The sequence below is a fragment of the Scyliorhinus canicula genome, chromosome 8, assembly GCF_902713615.1.
Source record: "Scyliorhinus canicula chromosome 8, sScyCan1.1, whole genome shotgun sequence".
In the NCBI taxonomy this organism is placed as follows: domain Eukaryota; kingdom Metazoa; phylum Chordata; class Chondrichthyes; order Carcharhiniformes; family Scyliorhinidae; genus Scyliorhinus; species Scyliorhinus canicula.
Genome location: NC_052153.1, coordinates 120,651,932 through 120,677,260, shown reverse-complemented (window position 1 = coordinate 120,677,260; position 25,329 = coordinate 120,651,932).

Sequence of the window (25,329 nt, the reverse complement as noted above, 5' to 3'; positions counted from 1 at the left end):
GGGGTGGTGGTTAGGCATCTGTCGGGGGAGGAGTTGGGTGGCTGCTGAAGGCCGTAGTATGGAGTGACGCTCTGCAGAGGGTGGATCCATCCTCTTCATGTGCAAGTCCAGGCCTTATTCAATTTAAGGTGGTGCACAAGGCCCACATGGTGGTGTGCAGGATGAGTCGGTTCTTTCCAGGTGTGGAGGATAGTTACGAGCAGTGTGCGGGGCGGGGGGGGGGGGGGGGGGGGGGGGGGGGGGGAGGGGGCGGTGAGTCGTGTGCATATGTTTTGTGTATGTCAAGGTTGGGGAGGTTTTGGAAGGGTTTTCCGGAGGTAATGTCAAAGATTTGGGGGCTAGAGGTAGCCCCAAGTCCGGAAGTGGCGATATTTGGACGGAGGATCCGGGAGTAAAGGTGGGGAGGAAGGCCAATGGCCTTTGCCTCCCTGATAGCCTGGAGATGGATTTTGTTGTGTTGGGGGGATTTGGAACCATCAAAGACAGGGGTGAGCAATTTGGCAGAGTTCCTGCATTCGGAAAATATCAAGTTCATAGAGGAGGGGTTCACATTGAGGTGGAAGATGTTCATCAACTTTTTTAAGGAGCATTGAATCGTTGGGTGGGGCCGTTTTATTCCCTGTTTGGGTGGGGTGAAGAACCGGATAAGGGGGGCGGGTGATAGGGTGGCAGAGCGGTGATTAGGGTGTGTTTGTTGGGGGAGAGGCATGTGGGGAGGGAAGGGTTAGTTTTCTGTTGCCACGGTTGGCTTTTGCATTTCTTGGTTATGTACATATTGTAAATGCCTTCAATACAATGTACTCAAAAAACAAAATCTGGTGCCTGGAAGTCATTTGAGAAGTCGAGGATCAACTTTCTCAGGAAAATATATAAATTATTGGTTAATTCACTTATATTGGGGCTCCGGGGTCTGTGGGGCTGGAATTGACCACGCACTCGCCCTGGGTGTCATAACACACTGCCGAACCTCCTGTTCTACCAGGCAGCAAATGTAGAAAGGGTGCGGGGGTTGGCTGCAGAGAAGGGGGCCCGAGCCTAGTACTCGATGACAGCCTGGAGATGGATTTTGTTGTGTTGGAGGGATTTGGAACCATCAAAGACAGGGGTGAGCAATTTGGCAGAGTTCCTGCATTTGGAAAATATCAAGTTCGTCATTCGGGGGCGGGGCGCGCGGGGGGGGGGGGGGGGGGTGGTTGCAGTGGAGGGGTTCACATTGAGGTGGAAGCTGTGCATCAACTTTTTTAAGGAGCATTGAGTCGTTGGGTGAGACCAGTGGTGGTAGTCTGGAACCAACTCCGACACCACTTCATACTTGAAGACATGTCCGTCACAGCCCCTATCTGCAAGAACCACAGGTTCATTCCGGCCAAGATGGACACCATGTGTAAAACCTGGAGATGGGAGAAAGGGGTGTTGAGGGTCAGGGACTTACACGTAGATGGCAGAGTGGCGAGCCTCGGCAATTAACGGATAAGCATCAACTCTGAGAAGGGAACAAGCTCCAGTATCTTCAAATATGGGAATTCCTCTGCAAGGACTCTCCATCGTTCCCTCAGCTACACGGATAGATCCTGCTGGACAGACTGCTGGCACAGGATGATTTAGTGGAGGGAAAGTGCACGGAATTATATGGACAACTGCTGGAGGAGGTAAGGGCCCTGCTGGAAAAAAAACTAGAGAGCGGTGGGAGTAAGAACTGGGCATCGGGATCGGATGAGGACTCTGGAGCGAGATGCTACACAGGGTAAACTTCACCTCGTCATGCACGAGGCTGAGCCTGACACAGCTGAAGGCGGTATACAGGGCACACCTGACCAGGACACGCATGAGTGGGTTCTTCCCAGAGGTTGAAGACAAATATGAGCAATGTCAGGAGGTCGGTCAACTGCTCCCACACGTACTGGTTCTGCCCAAGGCTGATTGGATTCTGAACCTCCTTCTTTGAGGCCATGTCTGAGGTTGTGGGTGTCAGGGTGGAGCCATGCTGAATAATAATAATCTAATAATCTTTATTAGTGTCACATGTAGGCTTACATTAACACTGCAATGAAGTTACTGTGAAAATCCCCCAGTCGCCACATTCCGATGCCTGTTCGGGTACACTGAGGGAGAATTCAGAATGTCCAATTCACCTAACAGCACGTCTTTTGGGACTTGTGGGAGAAAACCGGAGCACACGGAGGAAACCCACGCAGACACGGGAAGAATGTGCAGACTCCACACAGACAGTGACCCAAGCTGGGAATTGAACCTGGGACCCTGGCGCTGTGAAGCAACATTGCTAACCACTGTGCTACCAAGCCGCCCGTGAATACTGGTGTCAGAACAGCCAGAACTCTTTGAGGGGCCAATGTCCTGGCCCTGATAGTCGGGTGACGACTCCTGCTCAGGTGGAGATGGACAACGCCACCCAAGGCCTCAGGCTGGCTGGCTGGTGGTCAGCCAGCACAAGAAAATCAAATTAGCCATCAGGGGTTGGAATGAATAGTTCCACTCCAGGTAGAAGCAGTTCACCGCCATCTTTATGACCAGCAGGTCAGGGGCAGGGGGGAAAGGGAAGAGCTAGGGGTGGGGGTGGAGAGCACGGGGGGAAAGGGGTGGGTGAAAAATCCAGCAGAGGGGGGAGAGAGACTGTGGGTGGGGGGGGGGGGGGTGGCAGGGGTGGGAGGGGAGGGTGCAGTATTCACACAACAAAACAAAACAAATTGTTTGCACTACACCTGTGACACGTGTGCTTACAAGCTGTATTACTGTGCTATTATCCTGCTAGTTGTTGAATTTCTGTTTTTTGTTTTTTCGATTCTATTCTAATACTGTATTTTGTAAATATCTGATTTCACATGTGGTTATTGTGCATTTTGTTTGGTTGCTCTGAATGAAACTCTTCAATAAAAATAATTTTTAAAAACTTCACAGTGTCTGACATAAATACTTTAGGTCAAGGTGGTACAAAGGGATCTTTTTCAACATTTACACTTGAAATCATGTTATTGCAATGTGTTTGACTGAGGAATAAGATGGAAACATTCAGGTTGGAGTTAGATAGATTATTTTGGACTAGGTTAACATAGGCAATAGACAAACATAGACAAAATTGGAGCAGGAGGAGGCCATTCGGCCCTTCGAGCCTGCTCTGCTTTTCGTTATGATCATGGCTAATAATCTAACTCAATAGTTTAATCCTGCTTCCCCCCATATCCTTTGATCCCCTTCACCCAAAGAGCTATATTTAACTGCTTCTTGAAAACACATGTTTTGGCCTCAACTACTTTCCATGGTAACGAATTACACAGGCCGACCACTCTCTGAGTGAAGAACTTTCACCTCATCTCTGTCCTAAATGGTGGACTGTGTACAGTCTGTAGACTGTGCCCCTTGGTTCTGGATACAGCTACCATCAGGAACATCCTTCCTGTATCTACCCAGTCTAGTCCTGTTAGAATTTTATAGGTTTCCATGAGATCCTCCCTCATTCTTCTGAACACAGTAAATACAATCCTAACCAATTCAATCTCTCCTCAGATGTCAGAGATCAATCTGGTAAACCTTTGCTGCACTCCCTCCAGAGCAAGGACACCCTTCCTCAGATAAAGCGACTAAAACTGCACGCAATATTCCAGGTGTGGCCTCACCAAGGCCCTGTATCATTACAGCAAGCCACCCCTGCTCCTGTACTCAAATCCTCTCGCATTGAAGGCCAGCGTACCATTTGTCTTCTTTGTAGCCTGTTGTATCTGCATGCTTACCTTCAGTGACTGGTGTACGAGGATACCCAGGTCTCTTTGCACATTCCCCTCTCCTAATTTATGGCCATTCAGATAATAATCTGCCTCCTTGTTTTTGCAACCAAAATGGATAACTTTGCATTTATCCAAATTATACTGCAACTGCCATTCATTTGTCCATATCCAAATCACACTGATAAATCTCTGCATCCTCCTTACAGCTCATCCTCCTATCTAACTTGGTGTCATTTGCAAATTTGGATATATTACATTTTGTTTCCCTCATCTAAATCATGCATATATATTATGAATAGCTGGGGTTCTCATACTGATCCCTGCGGTACCCCACTAGTCACTGCTTACCAATTTGAAAAAGAGCCATTCATTCCGACTCTTTGTTTCCTGGCTGCTGAACAGTTTTCCATCCATCTCAATACACGACCCCTAATCCCATTTTACACACTTATCTCTTATGCGGGACTTTGTCAAAAGCTTTCTGAAAGTCCAAATATACTATATCCACTGGTTCCCTCTAGTCAACTCTACTAATTGCATCCTCAAAGAATTCCAGTAGATTTGTCAAGCATGATTTTCCCTTCATGCTGACTCTGTCCGATTCTGCCACTATTTTCTAGATGCTCTGCTACAAAAGTTTTGATAATGATAATGGTGATCACAGGATTTGGAGCAGAGATGGATAAGCGCAGTTAAGGTACACAGCAGCCATGATCTATTTCAGTGGTGGAGGGGCTGTATGAAATACCCCTCACTTTATTTTTCTATGTACATTATATAATTCAGAATTGTCTAAAACTTACTTACACCAGCTTCAGGAGGTGTCTTAGTAGCTTGGACCAAGACACTCAGGCAAAGGAAAGAAATATGCATTTTGAAACGTTACACATTGAATTCTCTCAGCTGGTAAAATGAGAATTATAATTCTGTTTAAATTGTATAAAAGACCTGAGTGTTTACTCTGCCTGTATTGTTTTGGACAGATCCTTCAAACTGAGCTTCTTATTTTATAGATTTCTTGTTTTTACACGGCTATTAAAATGGCTGTAGTCTTGAATTAAAAGAAATTTATCTGACAAAGTAGTGTTCTAATAACCATTAAATGCTTTCAGCTATGAAAACAGACATAAGTATTGACTGCTGCTAAAATTTACTTCGATTCATTTCAAACTTAATCACCACCCTAAATGTCTACTGCTGCTTATGGACATTATAATATATTGTAACTTCCCAAGGAAATGTTGCTGTTTGTTAGCAATCAAACAAAGAAAGAATAATTACTGTTTGACATAAAGCAGAATTTCTCTTTCAAAAATCAGACTTTTCAGAGAGTTTTTACAAGGAGAAACAGACATTGTTTATTATACTGTATTTGCAAAACAGCAATTATAGTCAAACCTTCCTCTTTGCCATTACAATCATGGTTAATGGCCACAGCTGCAGTCGTAACCAATGAATTATAAAATCTAAGAACTATCAAAATATTCTGAAACAGTGGCATTTTGTGCTGGTGGTGATTAGGTCATTTGTGCTAATTGGAAGAACTGCATGGGTAATTAGTCTGAGAAATAAAAGAAAACAAAACCATCAACATGGATTTTTTTAAATTGTCCAATTCTTCCAGAACATAAATTAAAATAAATATGCATTACAAATCCCTTGTAAAAATAACTCATGTTTTCCCATTGCCCACAGCTAAATAACTAATTTAATAAATAGTTAGCAACAAGCCAATCAGAGCTGTGGACACAGAAGGACTAAAATCATTATAGCCCATTTTCAGCAATGTAATTAATGAGGTGCGTCCATCATGCATCTGCACCATTTGGCTTGGAGACCATGCTAAATTGGTCCACGGGCTCTATTCCGTAACCCACTCTTTCCACCAAACAGAGGCATCTCTCCCTTGTTGAATAGCCATATTGGCAGGCATTGGCATTGGGAAAGAAAATTGGAGGGGTGTGGCATTGCAAGCCTAAGTCTGGGAAGGCACACACTCCTATTACTTTCTGTTCCAAAGGCACACACTCCTACTACTTTCTGTTCCAAATGAAAGTAAGTAGGAACAAATATTTAAAATGTAATTGGCAGCCTGGAGTGGTTTCTTTCAGAACGGGTTAGGCTCCTCATAGCTGAAGTAAGGCTAAGTGGGGCAGACTGGTCCATTCTATTCGAAGCAGACATATTTGTGGATGGTCCCAAAATGGATGCAGGAAACAAAAATATTCAAAAAGTAGGTGGACAGGAAAAACATACAGGCCCATCCAGCTTATCCCATGTAACTGTGACACCTTCTGCATTACAATGTATACATTCCTCATTCCACAAATAAGTTATGTATTCTCCTCAGGGAGGCAAAGAACAAGGCCAATTATGAAAAAAGATCTGGAAACATTTTCACCCTTAGACATTCAAAACTAGGGGTACGATTTAACGGAAACATTTCTAAGTGTCATTTTGAGCGCGATTGGCGGAATTTTTCTCGATGGCCCCATTGGTGAGATTGCGGCCCATATTTCACAACATTTAGTGCTGAAAATGAGCCACGAGCTTCTCGCCATTGTGAGATGTCTCTCAATCTGATTCACCAGACTCACGCCTCAGTATCTCGCCACTAACAACGGGAAGCTGGGCCCAGTTCCTGATGGCGTGGGTCACTCATGCTATTTATTTTTGTGAACCCTGCATGGCAGCTGCGGACTGAGTCCAGCACTGCCACAGTCAGATGGGAGCCATTCCGTGGGCAGTGGGGGCTTTGGCGGGGGCTGGGGGCACTGTGGGAGGTGGTCTGTGGGTGGCAAGCCTGGCCAAAGGGGGGCATTATTTGGCAGGCCAGGTCAACGTGCGGCTGCCGCCTTGTGCATGTGTGGCCACGGGTCCGGCAAATCTCCGGCCGTACCTGCAGCTAAAGCTGGGGTCTTTATGCTGCATATCTGCCAGCCTCTCACCAGACAGAGAATCGGTGCAGCTTTTGCCCCATTTTTTCGGGCGTAAAGCACCACTGTTCCCACGCCAGCGTCAGCACTTCGTCTTCAAATCGGGGAATCCAGCCCCTGAGCCTTCACCCCCAATGAGGAACGGGCCCTGGAAATCATTGGGTTGTCCAAAGAGAGATCAGTTACATTGGACTATGCTGCAGAGATGAGGGTCAATTGCCCCTTCACCCAGATCATGTCAGGCAAAATGATCCTTCTCACTGACAACACGTTCATTCTCTCACAGGATCTCCAACTGATGGGGCCGAGCCATCCAGAGTCGTTCGCCCAATCACCCACCTACCATCCAAGAAACCACTTCGGAGGAGAGCTACAAGGAGACCACCATCGAGGCAACAGTTATCATCCCCCACTATCCACCAGCGCAGAGACATACATCTCGGTGGGCGAATGGGTGAGCTTCTGGGTGAACAACACACAGATGCTGATGCACAACTGGTGGAGGCAGAGACATGCAAGGGACTCAGCAGTCAGAGGTCTGCTGGATCCCAGGACTCAGCTGAGTCCCAGTCAGATGCTGAGCCTCTGGACAATGTTATTCCAGAGCTGATGCAGGTACTAGGGCAACAACGTGAGATTCAGGAGGGGATTTCAGCAACATTCAGTAAGTGGATGGCCAATTGGGGAGTCCCAAAGGCTAAGGGTGCAGGAGATCATGCCGACAGTACAAGGCAGCAAAGGGGTACTGCTAGGGTGGAGACCGCAGTGGAAAGACTGCAGCATGATGTCAGCATCTTGACTGAGGTCTGTGACGACCATGGTTGAGGGGCTTGGCATCATGTTCCTGTCACTGAGGTATGTGTCCCATAATCACGTGGACATTACTGAGACATTGCAGAGCATATCCCAGTAACTGAGGACCATCGCTGAGGATGCAACATCATGGTACAGACAATGGGGAGCTGCCAGGACTTGCAGAACCAGATGACACAGAAGTCTCTAGAGCTCACTCCAGCTGCCGCTCCATTCCAGGAAGACCCCCCAAGGCACTACAAGCACCGTCAGGGAGGAGGAAGAACTGGAGGCCACCCCGGAGTCTGGCACCAAGGAGATGATAGCGGTCTCCAGAACCTTCGAATCCCCTCCTCCCGACAATGGAAAATCTCAAGGACAGCGGCCAGAAGAGAGTGACATGACGACACCAGTGACACCAGTAAGTTGGCCGGGGCCCTCTGGCCCCAGGTCCTCCAGAAAACGCCCACCAAGGGCATCAATGCAGGGCGTAAACAGCAGCAGGCTGCCACCATCTCCAATGTGCATCCTGGAGACACACCTAGACGTAACAATAGACCACACCAGATCAAGAAGAGTGAGAATCACTGATTGGGCAGCGGGGGGGTTGTGGACAGGGGGGGGGGGGGGGGGGGGCAGGCACCATGGTACCATCTGTAGATAGGAGGAATGGAACTATCCAATATTCACTATTAAATCATATTACACCTGATAAATGTCACGGTAATCTACACAGCGTGCCTGTCTGCACCCACCATCTATTTACCTCCTCTCCCCCACTACTCGCCCGTCGGGCACAGTGCTCCAAGATAAAATGCCCCTAATGTAGACCCCATTCAGAGGATGGGTTTGATTGCACTATCAGCAGAAAGACAGGAGTCAGACTGAGGAGAAGCAGAGCTTTCAGCACAGTGAGTGATCATCACTCTCCTGCCTCGTATATTGACCCACCCGCTGCGAGTGCCGACACAGGCCCAGCACTCTGTTAATGAAGGGCACTCTCTGATGCCCTGGTGCGTGCAAGACAAAATACATGCCATCAGTTACCCCCTGGACCTGGGCATCATGGCAATGGCGGAGAGTCCTGCAGCCCAGCATCTTGGTCCAGCTCAACTCTGATATAGTCAGCTCCCAGACATACAGGGCATCCGTGACCTCACGGGTGCACTTGTGGGCTGGAGCTTGTGATATGCCGCAAAAGCCCCCACTCGAGCCGTGGAATTTTAAAAGAATTTGTTTATGGGATGTGGGCTGCGCTGTCGGTGCCAACATTTGTGGCCATCCCTAACTGTGCTCCATTTTAGAGAACTTTTGAGAATCCACCACATTGCTGTGGATCTAGAGTTACATGTAGGTGAGACCAGGCAAGGATGGCAGTTTTCATTCTCTAAACGACATTACTGAATGAGGTGGGTTTTTATGACAATCGGCAATGGTCTCATGGTCATCATCGGTCTTTTAATTCCAGATTTGTACTGAGTTCAAATTTCATTACCTGCCATGGAGAATTCAAACTCGGGTCCCCTAACCTTGCCCTGGGTCTCTGGATTACCAGGACAGTGACAATACCACAGTGCCATCGCCTTCCCTGCAAACCGGTAACCTAGCATTCCGGGCAGCGGTGACCTTCTCAGCCACTGGCAGCGGGTGTCCTCCTGTCCCATGGGGTGCCAAGCCCAGGATGACATGCCACAGGTGCCGCACTGTCTCTTTGTTGAGACGAGGTGTCCTGTGACACATGCTGTCTGTCAAAAGACCAACGATGCCTGTATAACCTTGGGCCGTCACTGGCCTACCCCTCTGGGTTCCTTCTCGGCCTGATAAGCGGCCTGATAGTTAGGATTTGTGGCGGTCCCCTGCACATGGGGTGCCAACTCCAGCCCAATGCCGATGCTGCTGCCTTTTCCGGTGCCTGGCCATCTGGGTGCAACCAGCACCACGAGGACATCCTCTACCGGATGAACGCCACCATCCATTTTAGTCTTGTAAGGAATTGGATAAGGACAGACAGACAATCAGTTAGAGCTTCCACCCCAAGACCCTCAAATCCTCCAAGCCTCCCCCATCCTTACCTGCCCTGCCTTCTCTCAGAGTGCCATCCAGCGAGCCAGTTGTGCCGAAGAACCTCACTCCTGGCAACAGCAGGAGCCCCTAGAACCCAAACCCCTGCCAGGAACATTAGGAAAACCATGCTCAGGTGCTCTCCTCTGATCCATGCACTCACCCTTTGGTTGCAAGAATATCCCCAGTGCTGAAGCCAAGCTCTTGATTGTTGGCTGCTGCCTCTAAGGTGCTGACATTCTAGAGTTCAGACAAATTGTTCACGCTTGAAAGTTTGATTGAAATGCGATGCAATCATCATTGTCTGAGACATGGCAGATAGATCCAAGAGAAGCCACTTGAGAGCTGTAAAGTGCTCTCACAACAAACAAAGCCAATTCTTTATTAGCAATAGGCTTCAGCTGTGAAGCTAGAGGCTGCTCACAGTCAAAGAGAGTTAATTTGAACTTTAGCGTATAACCAGGAACAGGACTCTGTCCTGGAAGTATTTGGGAGGACAAACAGGAAGTAACTGAAGTCACTCATGTTATGGGTATCCACAATATTTGAAGGTGGCTTGAAGGTCTCACAGACAAAAAGCCCCTCACTCCCCTCCTCTAGCCCATGAGCGACCCCTGACCTTGAATGCTTCAGCCCCCAACCAAGTTCGACCCCTTTGAAGTGTCTATATTCCCCCACCCCCTGCCACCCCCCCACTCTTCCACCCCCACCCCAAGCACTGGGGCAGCAGCTCCAGTGCCCTTGAGCTGCATGGCCAAAAATGGAAATGGCTACTCACCTCCTCAGTTTTTCTCAGCAACCATTGCGCCAGCTTCCTGTTTTTGAAAAGGAGTACTAAATAACGCCCGTGCGATTTCTTGCTGGGGAGCAGGTTAGTTCCCAGGAGGCCGTTACATTTGACTTCAATTTCGCTAATGAGATGGAAATTAATGCAAATTGGGGTTAATGAACTCGCCATATTTGGGCAAGATCCAGGACTCGTCATCAGGAACGGGCCGGTTAGATGGCAAACTGATTCGCGCTCGGCTTTCCTGTTATTTAACTGGTGTGTCCAGTTCCGTGCTGGGTGCAGCATGGTGGTTAAGTTGTGCCCTAGATCTAAGCCACCAGACAGATTTTCAATGTAAAGGAAGCCTACGCTTATTTCAGCAATCCGCCAGATTTGCCTAATAAAAAGCCCTGTCGAAGTTTGTCTCCTTTGCGCCTGTAATTTCCTAACTTACATTTAGAAAATGTAAAAATCATTATGAGTTACAAAACCTGATATTGCTTGATAAGGGAAAATATTAGATTGACATATATAGTTAGCCACCTTCTTATCAATTTCACTCAGTATTTTGGTTATGACCACGGTTTGAAAAGGCAAAATTGCTGTTACTCTTTTTTTACTCATTCATGAGATATGGCATCACTGGCTGAGCAAGCATTTATTGCTCATCCCTAATTGCCTGTGAACTGAGAGTCAACCACATTGACTGTAGATCTGGAGAGACATGTAAGGCAGATTTAGTAAACCAGGTTTAATACAATCAATAATGGTCCTCTTTTAGTCCAGATATTATATTGAATTCAAATTTCACCGTCTGCCCTGATGGGATTGAAACCTGGGTCCCCAGAGTATTATCTTGTGTTTCTGGATTACTGGCACAGTGACAATACCACTATGTTACCACCTTCCATATGCACAATAAAATCAGGTTGATTCAGACAAAATGAGTTACTTCTATGTTGCAGAAATTCAAATAATGGACAGTTAAGGCTTTATGTGATCAGACCCTCAAAGAGCAGAGAATTGACTTCAGGAAAATGCCAATATTGCGCTGAGGACAAACCTTCACCACTGCTCTTGATTACTCTACCGTGCATGTCAATACAATGCGACAAACCCTTCCCTGATGAAGTTTGTGTGTAAAATCTGACTTCCTTTTGGAAGCAGCTAGTAGCAAAGTAAAATTGCTCATTTAAAATTGGAAATGAAATGAAATGAAAAGTAAATGAAAATTGCGTATTATCACAAGTAGGCTTCAAGTGAAGTTACTGTGAAAAGCCCCTAGTCGCCACATTCCGGCGCCTGTTCGGGGAGGCTGGTACGGGAGGACAAGCTTACAGAACAGAAAATCATTTTAACTCATTTCATATAAATGTTAACAGTTCTTCTGTTAATAAAATGTGCTTTCAATGAGGAGTTTGTAAAGTTAACCTCAGAAAGTATTTCCCTGACTGTTTCATATGTAGTTGGCCTCTGTGTTACACAAAGATGCCATTAGTAGAATTCAATGGAAAGAGGTTCTAATGGATAACCTATGACCACTTTAATTTACATTGCTGTATGCAAGTTCTATTACAGTGCACAGCACACAGGCAAGTATCAAAAGTTATTCGATGATATATACTGAATTTTACATACATGACTGCCAGTGAGGCAATAACCTTCGTAAAACTGAAACAATATGAAGGGAACTCTCTTTTAGATTTGCTTATATCAGCAAAAAACCTATGCTTGCAATTGTTTTTAGTCCATTGTTACGATTATTTCCAATTCACACTGACAATCACACATATGCTTGGATATCAGGGAGAAACATTTATGCTTAAGCTATATTTTTAAGTGCCCTTTGTATTATTTCTACACTTATCCCTAAAAATGATTCAATATAATCGGTATTCTTCCCATGAGAATATTTTTTCATAGTGTTAATTAAAGAGTCTGGTAGTAATATTAGGCTTGATTGTATTGTTACAACACCCTGGGCGAGTGCGCTGTCAATTCCAGCCCCACAGGCCCCAGAGTCCCAAAACAAATGAATTAACCAATAATTTGTCTAAGCTTTCTGAGATCTTTGGCCATTGACTGCTCCAATGATTTACAGGCACCAGATTTGTAAGTGAAGCACAACAGCTGTGTATTTATAACTGCACTAGTGATAAGACATGCAATTAGTATACTAGAAAAAAAAGGCCAGCTAATCCACTATTTTTACCGTCCCACCTTTTACCAAAACACACATAAGACATACACTCAGAGAGGGAGGGGGGAAATAAAAGAGGATTAATGTGAGATGGAAGATGAGTGCCCTTGCTTCGGATGTTGAAGTTGTTTTTCCAGCTGACTTTTCTTCCAGGATGCGGTGTGATTGAGAACCACTGGTTAAATGGCTAACAAGGATTTACTGGCTGGAACATTCAGTCTGAATCCCCAGACTGTGGGATTCCCTCTGGGTAGTCACTTTAACTCCGATTAACCTAGGCCTTCACTTGAAGAATCCACATTAGGTCTGTTTAATTCTCCCTTGTTTTCAACTCCACCAGAATGTCCAACCGTCTTTCCAAGGAAAGAACAGAGTTCTCCACATGAGATTTCAAGAAGGGCTTTTCTAACCACTGAACCTGCTTTCAGGTCATGGCCTAATTGGATCCTTAAGCTTCCTTGTCTCCCCTCTCCGTTTTGATCTCATTCTTTCTTGGTGTCCAGTCTCACTAGAATGTCTACCAGCTTAGCTCCAAGTGGGGTGTTTGAGAGCGATTTATGCTTTTTGGGGTGAGAGAAATTCTAAAGAGCTTCCATCAGCACTGAGTTCAAAACAAAACTAAAAACTAGATGAGGCCTTCCTGTCCTTGGCAGAAAATTATGGAGTATCAGCTAAGAGCCCAGCAAAGTAAACAGCTCATTGACTGTCAGCCATGTTCATCAAGATGAATGATCATCGATGTTCGCATTTAAAAAAAATTAAAGATGAAATCCATGTACAAAAACTATAAAAGCCAAAACAAAATAAAATAAAGGAAATACACCAGGAAACAGGGTTTGAACAGAAGGATCCTTACGATGCTTAATTTTGGGTGCTACGAAGCATCTTACAGATCCAAAATAGTGTTTGTGGCATTCACGTGAATTTCTGATGTAAAGCACCCTGGACACCATCGTGTTAATGTTTGCAGAATCAACATCGGCCAGGGATTTGCAGAGGAGGCGGATCATAACATCAAACTGATCTGCCATTTTGGGACCTCACGCTTCCGTCTTTACTCTCTTTTAACCTCACAGAGCTAAACATACATGAAGCAGCATGAAGCCCTCCCCCACCACTGCCACCACTGCCACCAGTGCTATTTAAAGGGATTGTCAATTACCTACAGTTTAGTTTCTGGCCGTTGTTGCAATTTACGAGTTTTGGAAGCTTTATATGGTTGGTTGAAGTTTGAATAATGTACAGGGAGTAGTGTGGCAGTGGTTGATGTATTTTTTGCTGGCTTTAAGGTTTCTGCATAGACCAATTCTTCCCAGTCATGGATGGGCCAGTAGACCATTCTGTAAGTATTGAGCATGTCTAAGAGAATGAGCAGAGGTCATGGTGATCAGGACAGGCTGATAGAAGGTGGAGGTAGAGGAGGAGAGGTGCTCTCAGTAGGAGACATAGAACATAGAACATAGAACGATACAGCGCAGTACAGGCCCTTCGGCCCTCGATGTTGCACCGACATGGAAAAAATCTAAAGGCCATCTAACCTACACTATGCCCTTATCATCCATATGCTTATCCAATAAATTTTTAAATGCCCTCAATGTTGGCGTGTTCACTACTGTTGCAGGTAGGGCATTCCACGGCCTCACCACTCTCTGCGTAAAAAACCCACCTCTGACCTCTGTCCTATATCTATTACCCCTCAATTTAAGGCTATGTCCCCTCGTGCTAGCCACCTCCATCCGCGGGAGAAGGCTCTCACTGTCCACCCTATCTAACCCTCTGATCATTTTGTATGCCTCTATTAAGTCACCTCTTAACCTTCTTCTCTCTAACGAAAACAACCTCAAGTCCATCAGCCTTTCCTCATAAGATTTTCCCTCCATACCAGGCAACATCCTGGTAAATCTCCTCTGCACCCGTTCCAAAGCTTCCACGTTCTTCCTATAATGAGGCGACCAGAACTGTACGCAATACTCCAAATGCGGCCGTACTAGAGTTTTGTACAACTGCAACATGACCTCATGGCTCCGGAACTCAATCCCTCTACCAATAAAGGCCAACACACCATAGGCCTTCTTCACAACCCTATCAACCTGGGTGGCAACTTTCAGGGATCTATGTACATGGACACCGAGATCCCTCTGCTCATCCACACTACCAAGAATTTTACCATTAGCCAAATATTCCGCATTTCTGTTATTCTTTCCAAAGTGAATCACCTCACACTTCTCCACATTAAACTCCATTTGCCACCTCTCAGCCCAGCTCTGCAGCTTATCTATGTCCCTCTGTAACCTGCAACATCCTTCCGCACTGTCTACAACTCCACCGACTTTAGTGTCGTCTGCAAATTTACTCACCCATCCTTCTGCGCCCTCCTCTAGGTCATTTATAAAAATGACAAACAGCAACGGCCCCAGAACAGATCCTTGTGGTACGCCACTCGTAACTGAACTCCATTCTGAACATTTCCCATCAACTACCACTCTCTGTCTTCTTTCAACTAGCCAATTTCTGATCCACATCTCTAAATCACCCTCAATCCCCAGCCTCCGTATTTTCTGCAATAGACGACCGTGGGGAACCTTATCAAACGCTTTACTGAAATCCATATACACCACATCAACTGCTCTACCCTCGTTTACCTGTTCAGTCACCTTCTCAAAGAACTCGATAAGGTTTGTGAGGCATGACCTACCCTTCACAAAACCATGCTGACTGTCCCTAATCATATTATTCCTATCTAGATGATTATAAATCGTATCTTTTATAATCCTCTCCAAGACTTTACCCACCACAGACGTTAGGCTCACCGGCCTATAGTTACCGGGGTTATCTCTACTCCCCTTCTTGAACAAAGGGACCACATTTGCTATCCTCCAGTCCTCTGGCACTATTCCTGTAGCCAATGATGACCTAAAAATCAAAGCCAAAGGCTCAGCAATCTCTTCCCTGACTTCCCAGAGAATCCTAGGATAAATCCCATCCGGCCCCGGGGACTTATCTATTTTCACCTTGTCCAGAATTGCCAACACTTCTTCCCTACGCACCTCAATGCCATCTATTCTAAAAGCCTGGGTCTCAGCATTCTCCTCCACAATATTATCTTTTTCTTGAGTGAATACTGACAAAAAGTATTCATTTAGTATCTCGCTTATCTCCTCAGCCTCCACACACAACTTCCCACCACTGTCCTTGACTGGCCCTACTCTTACCCTAGTCATTCTTTTATTCCTGACATACCTATAGAAAGCTTTTGGGTTTTCCTTGATCCTACCTGCCAAAGACTTCTCATGTCCCCTCCTTGCTCGTCTCAGCTCTCTCTTTAGATCCTTCCTCGCTTCCTTGTAAATATCAAGCGCCCCCAACTGAAACTTCACGCCTCATCTTCACATAGGCCTCCTTCTTCCTCTTAACAAGAGATTCCACTTCTTTGGTAAACCACGGTTCCCTCGCTCGACCCCTTCCTCCCTGCCTGACTGGTACGTACTTATCAAGAACATGCAATAGCTGTTCCTTGAACAAGCTCCACATATCCAGTGTGCCCAACCCTTGCAGCCTACTTCTCCAACCAACACATCCTAAGTCATGTCTAATGGCATCATAATTGCCCTTCCCCCAGCTATAACTCTTGCCCTGCGGGGTATACTTATCCCTTTCCATCACTAACGTAAAGGTCACCGAATTGTGGTCACTGTTTCCAAAGTGCTCACCTACCTCCAGATCTAACACCTGGCCTGGTTCATTACCCAAAACCAAATCCAATGTGGCCTCGCCTCTTGTTGGCCTGTCAACATATTGTGTCAGGAAACCCTCCTGCACACATTGTACAAAGAATGACCCATCTAATGTACTCGAACTATATCTTTTCCAGTCAATATTTGGAAAGTTAAAATCTCCCATAACAACTACCCTGTTACTTTCGCTCTTTTCCAGAATCATCTTCGCCATCCTTTCCTCTATATCCCTAGAACTATTAGGTGGCCTATAGAAAACTCCCATCAGGGTGACCTCTCCTTTCCTGTTTCTAACCTCAGCCCATACTACCTCAGAAGAAGAGTCCCCATCTAGCATCCTTTCCGCCACCGTAATACTGTCCTTGACTAGCAGCGCCACACCTCCCCCTCTTTTGCCACCTTCTCTAAGCTTACTAAAACACCTAAACCCCGGAACCTGCAACAACCATTCCTGTCCCTGCTCTATCCATGTCTCTGAAATGGCCACAACATCGAAGTCCCAGGTACCAACCCATGCTGCCAGTTCCCCTACCTTATTTCGTATACTCCTGGCATTGAAGTAGACACACTTCAAACCACCTACCTGAACACTGGCACCCTCCTGCGAAGTCAAATCTGTGCTCCTGACCTCTATACTCTCAATCTCCCGTACCCTAAAACTACAATCCAGGTTCCCATGCCCCTGCTGAATTAGTTTAAACCCCCCCAAAGAGCACTAACAAATCTCCCCCCCAGGATATTGGTGCCCCTCAGGTTCAGATGTAGACCATCCTGTCTATAGAGGTCCCACCTTCCCCAGAAAGAGCCCCAGTTATCCAGAAATCTGAATCCCTCCCGCCTGCACCATCCCTGTAGCCACGTGTTTAATTGCTCTCTCTCCCTATTCCTCATCTCACTATCACGTGGCACGGGCAACAACCCAGAGATAACAACTCTGTTTGTTCTCGCTCTGAGCTTCCATCCTAGCTCCCTAAAGGCCTGCCTGACATCCTTGTCCCCTTTCCTACCTATGTCGTTAGTGCCAATGTGGACTACGACTTGGGGCTGCACCCCCTCCCCCTTAAGGACCCGGAAAACACGATCCGAGACATCACGTACCCTTGCACCTGGGAGGCAACATACCAAACGTGAGTCTCTCTCGCTCCCACAAAATCTCCTATCTGTGCCCCTGACTATTGAGTCCCCAATTACTAATGTTCTACTCCTTTGCCCCCTTCCCTTCTGAGCAACAGGGACAGACTCCGTGCCAGAGGCCCGTACCCCATGGCTTACCCCTGGTAAGTCGTCCCCCCCACAAGTATCCAAAACGGTATACTTGTTACTCAGGGGAACGACCGCAGGGGGTCCCTGCACTGACTGCTTCTTCCCAGTCCCTCTTACAGCTACCCATCTATCTCCAGTCTTTGGTGTAACTACTTCCCTGAAGCTCCTATCTATGACCCCCTCTGCCTCCCGAATGATCCGAAGTTCATCCAGCTCAAGCTCCAGGTCCCTAACACGGTTTTTGAGGAGCTGGAGTTGGGTGCACTTCCCACAGATGAAATCAGCAGGGACACTGACGGCGTCCCTCACCTCAAACATTCTGCAGGAGGAGCATTGTACTGCCTTCCCTGACATCACCTCTAGATTTAAAAAAAAACAAGAAAAAGAAAAAGAAAGGAAGAGCTTACCTTATATTACCTCAAACCCTGCTCCCGCTGAAAGGTAAGCAAATTTAAAGGCACTCACTCACCTTCACGACAGGCCCCTGCTCCCGCTTCCCAACCACCGTGGGGTGGGGGGGTTGGTTAGAGGAGGAGGTAGGGTGGGAAACACTCACGAAGTGTTTTCTATGGGCTGGATTGTCTGCCATGTGCCACGATAGTGGAGTTCCCGATGCGGCTGAGAATCCAACGTCGGAGAAAAAAATGGGATTGGCGTTGGGATCGAGGTTCGCACCCCACACCAGTGGGAGGGTGCAAATGGGTCATTAAGACCCCTTTCCATCCTATTAACAGGCCAGGTACCATACTATCTGGGCCCTTGTGATTCTCCGGTCCTCTGGGCCAGGAATCACGTGGGTGAGAATTGGTACTACTCCAGATAAGCGTGTATTTGATTTGGTGGAACGAGCAGTGGGCCAAGGGGTAACTCTTTAAGAGAGTTGCTCCAAAAGTCCATTACAGGGTCAACCTTGACCCAGAATGTAAGACTTTCCCACCCCTCCCCCACCAGACCGGCCCACCTCTTTCCCCACCAAAGTCCCCCTAATTAAAGAGAGCCTTTTCCAGAGACATCCTGAATAAAGAGACCCCCCTCAAACCTCCTAAATAAAGTGACCCCCCCCAACAGACGCCTGTCTGGAAGCCACCCCAGAAGAGAGACCCTATCAGGAACACCCCCTACTCCCAGAAAAGAGACACCTGTCTGGAAGCTAGAGAGCAGTCCAGGCTTATGGCAATGAAAACAAATCACTGCTTTAAAACTCATCTGGGCAATGCTCCTGGTGGTTCAGACACAGAAAGCAGCACCTGTTAATTCTTGGAAAGAGAAAGCCAGCCAGCTATGTTTAAACCCTCTCAGATCTTTTATCTGTGAGCCATTCATTCATTTATTTTTGATATAAATTTTACTTGGCTGTGATTGACAGTTTCCACACATGCCCAGCTGTCAGCATTGATGCATTCATCTCCTTTCACAGTTGAGTAACTTTGAAGAGGCCAGCTGTGAAAGTAACTGCAATGTTTATAAGCAACAAACTTTGATTGACAGCTCCTGGACAACTTCAAACAGAGTTAAGTACTTTCTGTTATGTTCACAGTTGACCATTTCAAAGTCACTAAACCATGAAGGGAGATGAATGGAAAGCACTTAATTTTCACAGGTTATTGATGTAGGACGTCACCCTCTCCATGTTGGAAGTTTGGCCTCCAATTTCTGTGTAAAGACCTTAAGACTTATGCTAAAACCTTGGGCCTGATCCAACGGCCTCCCATTTAACCTAGTGAGAGGCCTCGTGTGAGACGTGCGATGCTTTGGACACCTCACAAGACCTAACTATCTCCTGTGGCGTTGGTCTGGATCCTTCCCTCACTGGGCAGGGTTTAATTTTGCATATTTAAATGAGCAGTTAGCCTCACTTAAATATGTCAAGAATCGTCATGCTGCCGTTTAGCACTGGTCCACACAACTGGCAACTTGGCACTGCCACCTGAGCACCCTGGAAGTGCCACCCAGCACCTTGATGGTGCCAAGGTGGCACTGCCAGGGTGTCCAGTTAGCGCTTCGAAGGTGCTCAGGTTGCAGTGCCAAGGGTACCCAGGTGGCAAATTTCCAATGCAGAGGATCGGTGTGGGGGTGCCCTGCCCTTATGAGGGGTGAGGGGGGCTTGAGGACCTCCTAAAGGTAAGTTGGGGCATTGGAGGGGGTATGGAGGCCATGTTAGGAAGTTGAGGGATTAGGGCGGCATTTAAAAATGGCGCCCTGACCTGTTCCTGCACTGATGAGCTTGACAATGCAAGAAATGAAGGTAAGTATCACGTCCGCGGGATGTTCCTTGCTGAGGCCAGAAAGGAAAGAGTCCAGTATGATAGCGGGGCCATTCTTCGTGCTGCAGGCACTGAGAAACACCACGCTAAACAGGCCCAAAATAGGACTGTGGGGGGAAACCAGAGCATCCGGAGGAAATCCACACAGACACAGGGAGGAAGTACAAACTCCACAGAGACAGTCACCCGAGGTCAGAATTGAACCTGGGTCCCTGGAGCTGTGAGGCAGTAGTGCTAACCACTGTTCCAGCTTGCCGCCTATCACACACTTTCCATTCTTCCCCACCCACTGTCCAAGTATGTACTTCATCATATTTCCCCCTTCAGTTCTGTAGAAGAGTCATATGGACTCGAAATGTTAACTCTGTCTCTCCACAGATACTGCCAGTCCTGATGAGTTTATCCAGCATTGTCTGTTTCTATTTCAGATTTCCAGCATTCACAGCATTTTGATTTTATTTAAGTAGTCTGACCTAGCTTTAAGTAGCTTTGGTTAGCTTTAAATAGTCTGACCTAGCTTTAAGTAGTGCTTGCAAGTAACCTGCTGAGCATCCATGTGATACATGAAAATGATGAAAGTGCAGAAATTATTACAATGAGCAGGCAGCACAAAGTTGGTAAATTGCCTACATTCCCCTGACTGGATGGGGGATGACGTATTGTAATCTTTGTACCCATTTTGGGGGTGGCTAACCAATTTAACTCCTCCCATCAAAGGCAAATTACAGCAGATGTTGGAAACCTGAAATAAAAATAGAAAATGCTTGAGACATTCAACATGTTAGGCAGCATCTGCCTCCGTGGAGTGTGGTATTTTTAAAGAATAGGCTTGCAGATCACAAAGGTACAAACAAACAAGAGCTTCATTGCTGCACTGGCTGTTAGGATAGACTGCCTGTTTGCCCACACAAACGGTGGATGATGTCATCAATATGTCATGTGACTAGACTCTTGTGAACTTGTTCAACTAGGAACAAACATGAATACACAACAAGGCAAGAAACAGTTAACGTTTCAATTGATAACTGTCAGAACTGCGGAGTTTTGCCAAAGGCTCCCAACTGACACAGGGGCTAAATTTTACCAGCCATTTGGTGATGGGTTGGGAGGTGGGGAGGCTGACAAGATGGCACAGGAAGACAGTGGGTGGCATATCCCTTGTCTTCCAGGCATCATGCTATCTTGACAGTGGTGGGCAAAGTCACAAATTGGCCATCCACTTGGAGCCCAATCGAGTTACTTAAGCAGCCAATTAAGGGCCTCTTCTTGCTTTTGGTCCGTAGCTTTGAATGCAATGGTCCTACATTCATGTCCAGATCATTAAAGTATACAACAATTGATCCATGCTGGGACACAGGCTTCTAGCTACAAAAACAACCTTCAACCATCACCCTCTGCCTCCTCCCACTAAGTCAGTTTTGGATCCAGTTTCCCAAATGTTCCTGGATCCTGTGAACTCTTACCTTCTTCATCAGCCTCCTATTTGGAACCTTGTCAAAAGCCTTATGTAATGAACTCCAATTGGCTTTATTGGTTGGCCAATTGGAGTATGAGCTCCCTCAATGATAGCTCATTGAGGGGGCCCATATAATCACCTGTGTAGGCTTTGTAAGCAGTCTTAAGTTGACTGGACTGCTAGCAGCACTGTTTGTAGCTGCTCCTGTAATATCGTTATTGCAAATAAATATTGGTGTGGTGACGGAACTCCTGCCTCCCGTGGATTACTACACCTTACTAAATCCATGTAGACTACATGAACCGCACTACCCTCACCTACACACCTAGTCACCTCCTCAAAAGATTATATCAAGTCTGTAAGACAGATCTACCTTTGACAAAACCAAACTGACTATCCCTGATTAATCGTTGCTTTTCCAAGTAGGGCGCAATCGGGGTTTACCAAATTAATTTTTGCGTCAAAGATCTTCAAATAGTGCTACCTAGAATAGTTATCTGACTAGACAGCACCAATGATATTAATGAGAATGTCACAAGGGACATGTAGGTATCAGTCCACATGGCTGACTGCCCCTGGGGCACCGATGAAGCTCTGCACAGCGCCATTTTAAGCAGTGCCTGCAAATGAACATTTGCCCAACAAACTTATATTTTCTTACGTTTTTAGCTAAATGTGGGGAAGATAAAATTCAGCACTTGCAACTGGCTCTTTCTGTGGGATGTTGAATACATCACTGCCATGCTTTAATTGCTTTTCCTTGATAAGAACATAAGAAAAATCAAATACAAGAAACTTCATTCAGTGAAACAAAAGTCAGCTGATCTAATCCACAAAGGTGAGCAAACAATTGCAATTTGGATGCCCTGAAAAACTGCTCTCAGCTTGTTACACATGCTAAATTAGGGGCTGAATTTTATCCCCCACTCGACACAGGCTGGCAGGTGTGGAGGTGATTGGTGGGATGGGGGTGGGGGGTTGTTGGATGTTAATTTGTGGGAAGCTGCAATGGAAGATCACGACAACATTACCCGCTCCCTAGGATTTTCCAGCAATGAGCAGCCAGGTGGACAGGTTGTCCACTCCATGGAATGGGAGAGCCAATTTGTATTATCAGAGACCCAAATAAGCACAATCTTCACAGGGTTGCTGGTACTGTGCTAAAGGCAACCTGGTTAATTGGCGGCAGTGGAGGCCTTTTGAGCTGAAGGATCCTTCGCCCAAAAAATGGATAATGGACAAGGAATGGCAAACTCCATATCCCTAACAATATCACTGGAGTAATTAGCATGGCTACCATCCTTGTGTTTTTGAAATTTAGAGTTCCCAATTAATTTTTTTCAATCAAGGGGCAATTTAGTGTGGCCAATCCACCTACCCTGCGCATCTTTGGATTGTGGGGGCGAAACCCACATAGACACGGGGAGAATGTGCAAACTCCACACGGACAGTGACCCAGAGCCGGGATCGAACCTGGGACCTCAGCGTCGTGAGGCAGCAGTACTAAGCACTGCGCCACCGTGCTGCCCTGCATGGCTACCACCCTGGCCCATCCTGAATTTTGCATTTTACTTATCTGTCCATGGGGATGTGGTGAATGTAATAGAGATGCATATATGTTAATTAACACTGTCTTTGTTAGCGCAGTAGCGCTGTCCTACCACTAGGGGGAATAGCACTGGGAGCACTCAGGAACTTGTACTGGGCTCCACCCTTGGTTCCGCCCACGACTCCTCCCCCTAGTGTCCAGAGTCAGCCTGGGTCACTACGAGTTCATCGACAGGTAACAGGCTGGCTCTGAAGTAAGTTGATTAAAGCCTAGATTCACATCGGAAACACGTGTCTGGTGAATTGATGGTTCCATCAATTTAATCGACTTAAGAACAGTAAAGATCGATTATGGAATCGGCCCTCAAGCCTGGACGCCTGGAACTCAACCCGCAGGATGCAGAGGCTAAAGAAATCTTCTCCCAGGCATTACGCAAGAGTGTGCCCTGCAAAATGGGCCCCAGCTTCCAACTCCCCAGCGACTCGCAGTAGTCGCTCCCCTCACTCGCAGCCCCGCGGGGCCCGAAACACTGTGGCCTATGCCCCAACTCCGCCCCCTTCAGCCACATGCGATCCATGGGGGCCGCCATCTTGGAAAACCTCCACCACGCGGCCGGCCATGTGCGACTCATGGGGGCCACCATCTTGGACGCCATCTTCCTCGCCGCCCGCCATGTGCAACTCATGGGGGCCGCCATCTTGGAAGCCATCTTCCTCGCCCGCCACATGCGATCCACGGGCCCAATCGGCATCTCCGCGCTCGGACAACTCAGCGGAGGAATTCGAATTAAACTATGAACTCAGAGGGCAGTCATCACGGGCCACTCCAGCACAGCTGATCGAGCCACCGACTACCCGCAACTCAGCGTGGTCACCCTGGACCAATCATGACCAAAGAATCTACGAAACAAATTGGCAGAGGTCCATATCAACGGGTACAAAACGCCTTGCCTCTTCGACTCTGGGAGCACAGATAGCTTCATACATCCAGACCTGGTAAGACGCTGTTCGCTCCCCGTTTTCCCCGCGCAGCAAACTATCGCGCTCGCTTCAGGCTCCCACTCGGTCCAGATCCAGGGGAGCACCGCTGCGATACTCACAATCCGAGGCATTAGTTACTTGAAATTCAAACTCTACATTTTGCCCAAACTCTGCGCGCCACTCTTATTAGGCCTAAACTTCCAATGCAACCTCAAGAGCCTCACCCTCAGCTTCGGAGGGCCCCTGCCCCCACTCACGATCTGCAGCCTCGCTACGCTGCAAATCCCCCCCCCTCCTCTCTTTGCCAATCTCACTAAGGACTGTAAACCCACAGCCACTCGTAGCAGACGGTATAGCCTGCAGGATAGAGTATTTGTCAGAGCAGAGGTCCGAAGGCTACTCAGTGAGGGGGTTATAGAGGCCAGCAATAGTCCCTGGAGAGCTCAGGTGGTGGTCGTTAAGACCGGGGAAAAATTCCATATGGTGGTCGACTACAGTCAGACTATAAATAGATTTACGCTCCTCGACGCGTATCCCCTCCCCAGGATTGCAGACATGGTAAACCAGATCGCCCAGTACCGGCTCTTTTCCACAGTTGATCTGAAGTCTGCATACCACCAGCTCCCAATCCGCCCGGAGGACCGCCACTACACGGCATTCGAGGCCGATGGCCGCCTCTTCCATTTCCTCCAGGTCCCTTTCGGCATCACTAATGGGGTCTCGGTGATCCAACGAGCAATGGACCGAATGGTAGACCAGTACGGGCTGCGGGCCACGTTTCCGTACTTGGACAATGTCACCATCTGCGGCTATGACCAGCAGGACCACGACGCCAACCTCCACCGTTTTCTCCAGACGGCACAGAAACTGAACCTCACGTACAACAAGGTGAAATGCGTTTTCCACACATCCAGACTAGCCATCCTCGGCTATGTCGTGGAAAACGGAGTCCTGGGCCCCGACCCGGACCGTATGCTCTTAGAACTCCCTCCCCCTCATTGTCCCAAGGCCCTCAAACGGTGCTTGGGATTCTTTTCCTACTACGCCCAGTGGGTCCCTCAATATGCGGACAAAGCCCTCCCACTCTTTAGGACCACACGATTTCCCCTGTCGGCCGAGGCACGCCAGGCCTTCGACGGCATCAAGGAGGACATCGCCAAAGCGGTCATGCGGGCGGTGGATGAATCCACCCCATTTCAGGTAGAGAGCGACACCTCAGAGGTAGCTCTTGCAGCCACTTTAAATCAGCAGGGAGACCAGTCGCATTTTTCTCCCGTACCCTCTCCGCTTCAGAACTCCGACACTCCTCAGTCGAGAAAGAAGCACAAGCCATTGTGGAGGCTATCCGTTACTGGAGGCACTACCTCGCAGGTAGGAGGTTCACCCTCATCACCGACCAAAGATCGGTTGCCTTCATGTTCGACAACTCGCAAAGGGGCAAAATAAAAAACGATAAAATTCTGAGGGGGAGGATCGAACTCTCCACCTACAATTACGATATCAAATATCGACCTGGGAAGCTCAACGAGCCTCCAGATGCCCTATCCCGCGGGACATGCGCTAGCGCGCAGATCGACCGATTAAA